This window comes from Watersipora subatra, chromosome 9 (assembly GCF_963576615.1).
Source record: "Watersipora subatra chromosome 9, tzWatSuba1.1, whole genome shotgun sequence".
NCBI lineage: Eukaryota > Metazoa > Bryozoa > Gymnolaemata > Cheilostomatida > Watersiporidae > Watersipora > Watersipora subatra.
In genome coordinates, this window is record NC_088716.1 from 20,061,091 (window position 1) to 20,067,673 (window position 6,583).

Below are 6,583 nucleotides of genomic sequence, written 5' to 3' on the forward strand. Positions count from 1 at the left end.
ACTGATGTTATAGATATATCATAGGAATGCTCCTCCTAAGTAGTCTTCAGTTTCACAGCACTCCAGATGTTGGTATAAGCCTAGTCAACTTATCTCAGCTTGTTCATAAAAGGGCGTAAGTCTGCTCATCGAAATTAAGAGCAAGAAAATCCTACTTTTCTGCTTGATCTTTATAGCTCCTAAAATGAATTTATTGCTTCTGCTGTTTCCTTCATATCGACTGTCTCAGGTACAAGTAACTCTCTAACAAGGACTCTCTCTGCTCTTATACCTGTCCAAACGGTCATCCCTAGATCTACTTTACATGAACCTTACATTTGAGGGCTATCTCTGCCTTTATATCTCTGTATACTATTATTCTACTACCATACATTTTATAGCTGTTGTCACAGCTACCACTTATCCTGTTGTTACCATATAGTAACAACAGGATAAGTGGTAGCTGTGACAACAGCTATAAAATGTATGGTCTCCTGTAATATCTCATCTGTCATACCTGATTCACCTTCCCTTATTATTCAAGTCTCAGGAGACATGACCTTGTTGCTCACAAAGAAAAACTTAATGGTCGGATAACTAAGAATTTTTTAACAACCACGCTTGCAACTGTTGCAAACTCTATATCTAGTGACATGAATTTATGTGCCATTAAATCTATACGTCCTTCTTATGTCCCTGTCTACACTATAGTCTCGACTCATTGCCATATACTTACTAAGATCTTGATTATAATTGCTATCTTCATAATCCTTCCTATTACTTCTAGGTGTCCCATGTCAAATCAGAGTTTTTCAGCAAGTTCCAACTCGCTTCACTATCTCGAAGCACATATTAATGCCACAATTACATTAAGCCTTACTTTATCCCTATTTTTAGCTACTATGGAATTTATGATTAAACTTTTAACTTGTTCCAAAAACGCTCTATCATTTAAAAAAAATGCCTGTCTGGCCATGAAGAACTTGTGTTCCTTCTTAAACATACTCTCTTGTTTATTCTTTTCACAGGTTAAATCTACACAACCTACATTAGGCCTTGAACTTTTTAAAATCTTCCTACCACCATATCTTGCAACAACTGCACCAACTTGGCCATACCCCTCATGATAGCTTTGATTGTTACCTTTATCTTCATAACCTCTTTTCACAGATACAATCCCAATACACAATTTGATCCCCTCTACAATCTCTCCTTGAAGTAATCATGCTCACCAGACACCAGCTTGCGACTAGCAACCTTCATTACATGTAACGTCAGAATCAGAATCAACTCTGCTCAACCAACTCATTTTTCACCTCTTTTTTAACAAATAATAAATTCAAATGGCTGACCTTATATCTCTTACACTGACACATCACACATTTAACGCCACATAGCTTTGATCGCTCGCCATCCAAACGCTTCAAAATTACCTACACCACGTGCCATTTGATCTGCACACTTGTTAAAGGGTATCGTCAATCCTTAAACTTGACTTCAGTGTAAGTACTCTATCGTTTACAATCGCAAAAAACACCAAGGTTTTGTCAGGTGTGACATGTTTTATTGGCAAATGTATGTACATATGTTAATTTTTAGCAAAAGCCCTAGGTTGTTCAGTTCCTTGTAGTTATGCTGCCTTTTCTATTATGTCAATCATAACTACCGGTGAACATTTACAACTGCTATGACCTCAGACCTTAGCGTAGCTTGAGCCTAACCATCTTGATTACAGAATGAACTTGAGGTATCTCTAATAGCCTGAGTAGTTACAAGTAGATTGCAGCTGCATTTCTCATATTTAATAATGTTCCTTTTTACTAACTAAGAAACTACCTCAAAGCCCACCTATATATTGTCATTCGCAGCTAGTCCACTCCTTATTTCCTGACCTCTCACTGTAAAGATTGAACTTGACAAGTTTTTGCTAATATTTTGAATTAAGAACCAGCTGGCAGTTTGATGCAATTTATAAAATTGCATCAAACTCCATAGATATAGTAAACCCTAGATATGCGAATAATCAAAACAAGTGAGGCCTATAATTAGCATGACACAACGTCATGGTGATGTGCAACGCGGATCAGCTGATCTATTAACTCCTATTGACTTAGCACTAAAAACTGCTCAATTTTTCCATAGTTTGGCCATATGAGACTGCATATTTTATTGAAAATATGTAAAACTTATATACAGTAAAACTTCAACTTACGAGTGCCCTTACGTACGAGAAACTTGAGGTACGAGCCAGCTTTTAAGCAAGTTTTAGCACTAACATATGAGCCATGTTTGAGATACGGGCACATGAGTCAGTTGCCAAGTATGTCGGAGGTGTTTTATGAGAACAGCATCACTCTGTATTTTTCAACTGCTCAGATTATACTTTGTACCATGTTTTTTGTGCGCGATTTTCAGTGCAGAATTATGTGAATTAAAAGTACCGTGCGTAGACCAAAAGTTTGCCAGTAAAAGGATAGATAATGCAAAGAAAAAGCGATTGATAACAATTGATATTAAACGGAAAATTATTGAAAAATATGCAAAATATGTATGCGTGATTGAGCCAGCTTAACAATATTACAGAAATACATCCACAATTATCAAACACAAGGATTATATTCAAGGTATTTAGTTTGCAAAAAAACTAACCATAGTTTCTAAACGACGCAGCGATCTTCACGACCACTGATAGAGAGACTGCTCAGGCTTTGGATAAAAGACAAACAATGTCCTTAAAGGCAAATGTCCTTAGATAGGTTTCTCTTAAAACGGCCGGCTGGTCGTGAGAGCGAAACAAAAGAAAAATTAGCTAACCAGCGAGAAACTTAAAACTATGAATGCTGAAGAAATTTTAATTATGTTAAGTTAAAGATTAAAGTTTGCTTTTATGTTTGTTTTTAAGTTTGTCTTTTAAGACTTGGATAAATTCCAAATTTATCAGAGTCAACTGTTGTAATGAAGGATAACTTACCTCTCCCTCTCTGGCAAATGCTAGCGTTAGCTGCTATTGTATGTATTTAATTTTACATTTTAATTAATCACGTTTCCTTGCATTATTTTTTATATGTTGCTTTTTGAAAGCATGTGGTAAGTTAGAACAATAACCAACATGTTCTTTCTGTTACAATATATTGTTTAGAGTGTTTTATTTGCATTTTTAGAGTATGGAAACCAATCAATATATATTTAATTGTTCTATATACAAATAAATTACAACAACATGCGAGTAAATTGACATACGAGCTCAGTCTCTGAATGCTTTAAGCTCGTAAGTCGAAGTATGACTGTAATGACTTTGGATGAGAAAGGCAAGAATCTTACTCACATGGTAATGAATAATACCAATGATTTAGAAGCTTCTATATCACTGATAATACAAAGAGTGACCAAATAGAAGTTAAACTAATAACAAACTGATGAATCAAACGAGATTTAGAAGCAGTTACGCTGGACCACTGTACTAAACACCCATTAGACATGACTGAAAATAACTAGACGAAATAGTTTTTGTCTAAGGTTGGTTGAACTAGATTCCTGCTTTGAGGCAGTATAGCGTATTTTGATTTTAGTATAACGACTTACTATAGTTTTGAGTAGACTGTTGGCATGCACTGTACATGTAAAACCTTGATTGAGGTTATGTAATAAGACATATATGTTATTGTCTGTGATGTTGCTTGTTTGAAAGCTCTCTGTGTGATACCATAGCTCTCCATGTGTGAACGTAGGCACTTTTCTGCAACAATACATATTAGGCCTATCAATCTGGTCACCAATCCTCCTCTGTTTTTAACTGAGATTAGGGTTATGTCATCACTATTTCTATTTCCCACTACTTCTACATTGGTCAAGAACTTGATACACTCATCACTTTTGATTTAGAAAAAAACCTCATCACCGAACTCCTCATCTTCACCTTCCTCAGCTTTTGTCTCTTCTTTCTTTTTCTTTCTAGCCAGAGAATATAGCAGGAGTTGACTAGTTTTTTCAGCCCTGCTCACATCAAGATCAGTACAGTTAGCATTGGGACGGTGTGATATCTGCTTTTATGAGCAGTGCTCGAAGTGCAGATCTAAAGCACTGCAAATCCGGGTTATTGTTATAGCCACCCTTAGATCGTATTGTAGAAAACAGAATCTCAATGTGATCCTGGTTGATCTTAAAGGTTAGGAGGTAGTTGATGTAAGGGTAGTTGCTGAAAAGATATTGAGCAATGCCATGTACAGATTTGGCTGCTGACTCAAAACCAATGACGAAATGATGATGATTTTCCTATTATTTTCCACTAGCATCTTTCAGCTTGGTGTCTTTAATCGGCATAGATAGCTTATGATATTGTTGAAAACTTCTTGTTTTGAGTTGAAGTTCTGTCTTGTTATGGGCAATTGAGGAAATACCTGGGGTGTTGTGGTCTCTTCTGATGACATTTCACTAAGAATTTGGTCTTATTGTTACATTTATGGCTTAAAAACTAGCATGCCAAGCGTGCTTCCACTACTAAACTTATTGCTCAATTGAAGGCTTTGATGCTGTGATGCACATCACTACGACGTAACGTCGTGAAAACAACAGCCATTATAGGCCTCACTTTTACTCCATTGTAATGATAGCTATTCGCCAATCTAGGGTTTACTATATCTATGTCAAACTCTATCATAAGTTTGTTTTTTTTGCATTAATTGTCTGCATACTGATATTGCTCTTAAGTAGTTAACAGCAATAGCTAAAATAAATTGGGTTATTACTGTACCAATTCTATGAAAAACATAGCTTTTACTGAGTTTTTTAACTCAAAGCAAATTATGACATTACCTCACGACCAAACGAGCGGAGCGAAGTGTGGGAGTTCTTATGATAAATGCATGTTCACACAACTTACGAAAATTATTCATCAACAATGAGACGAACCCTTGTCTAGAAATTTCATCAACAAATTTAAGCATCGTTTTGTAAAATCGTTAAAGTATAATAACACTACAAAACACATTTAAACCTATTTAAATATGTTACCAAGTCTTTGTAAACCGTCGGTATTATCTTAAAACTTACCCATCTGATCGGATTATACACAAATAGACAGATTAATTTGGACGAAAATTTCTACAAAACGCTTGAAAAGCTTACTTTAACGAAAGTTAAGACCAGAAATTGAAACGGCGATTGACAGATAATATAAAGATCAAGTCGTGCGCATTTCGCGAAAAAATAACGTGCACATTTCACCAGTCTACGGCATTGTTTACTTGTATTCGAATTTATTCGAAGGTTTCTGTAATAAACATGGACCGTTTGAGGCGTTGACCAATTTATAGGTACAAAATTGTTGTACACAGTTTATTAGCTTGTTTTTGTCTAATCACCAAAGACTTCATTATTTAAAATGTTAGCCGAAATTCTTCACAACTTATGTACAAGCTAGGGCTGAACTACAACGCCCCTTTATGACGAGAACCTTTTTTTATTTTGCTTCAGTTTGCAGAAAACTTTCAGACGCGTGAACGCTCCTACATGTACTTGCTTTCTGTTAAAGAACGCTTCAAAATTGTGCATTGGTTTTCTATTATTACTGTATTACTATTACTAAGTTTGGATATTCTTTTTGATACTTCTTGATATTGCTAGCTATGATGTTTTTATATGTAAACAAAATTGCTCATTGGTTTTCTATTATTACTGTATTACTATATTAATAATATTTGTTATTCTAATAATATCAGTGAATTTTACTTCTAATATTGCATTTCTCCTATTGGCTAGCTAATACTTGCTTTCTGTTAAAAATCGCTATCAAAACCATTCTACATTCAACACAACCAACTTTCAAACTGTGTATAGTACCCAGTAGCTTGCCATTTTACTTCTACTTTTGCATTTCTGAGTTATAATAAACATATTTCCTTATCGTTGTTGGTAAAATACATACATTACAGTAGGTTAGGCCAACAGCTTAAATTAATTTTTTTTTATCGTTGTAAAACAGGTTTGAGATAGTAGTAGATTAGGTGTGATTGTTTGTGTAATTAGGTGTGATTTATTATTGTATTAAACCAAGCTTTTCAAGCTATTTCTAGAACATTATATTTCAAACACGTCTCATTTACACTGTACTCTGTCAATTCCAACAACCAACAGTACCCTTTCTTTTTTCCATTATCACTTTGGTCGTGGGCTGTATGACAGTGGAATTTCTAGTTACTCTACTTTATAGAGTAATAATGTTGTTGTTGTATCAGCAAGTCTATGTACTTACATATAATTGTTGCACAGAAAGGCCTGCTCTTCTCTTTTACCTGCCGTAATACTAACAGTCCCTACTATGCTACTAGTGCATCACTGACTTCTTACAATTTCTCGCGACTATCTGAAACTGTCACAATCTCAAACATTAGTGTAGTACAGGTCCCATTAACCTCATCATACAACATACACTTTATCGTTTTCGAGTCCGAAAACTACTTGAACTACTGGTGAGCATATCATGTAAGTCATTTTGCTGTTGGAGTTGTGTACCTTTTTATTTTTTCTGAGCTTGAAAGTGAATGAGCTGATTCCATTAGTTTCATCAACGAAGGCTGCTGACTATTTTTAATGCTCAACAGTGAAA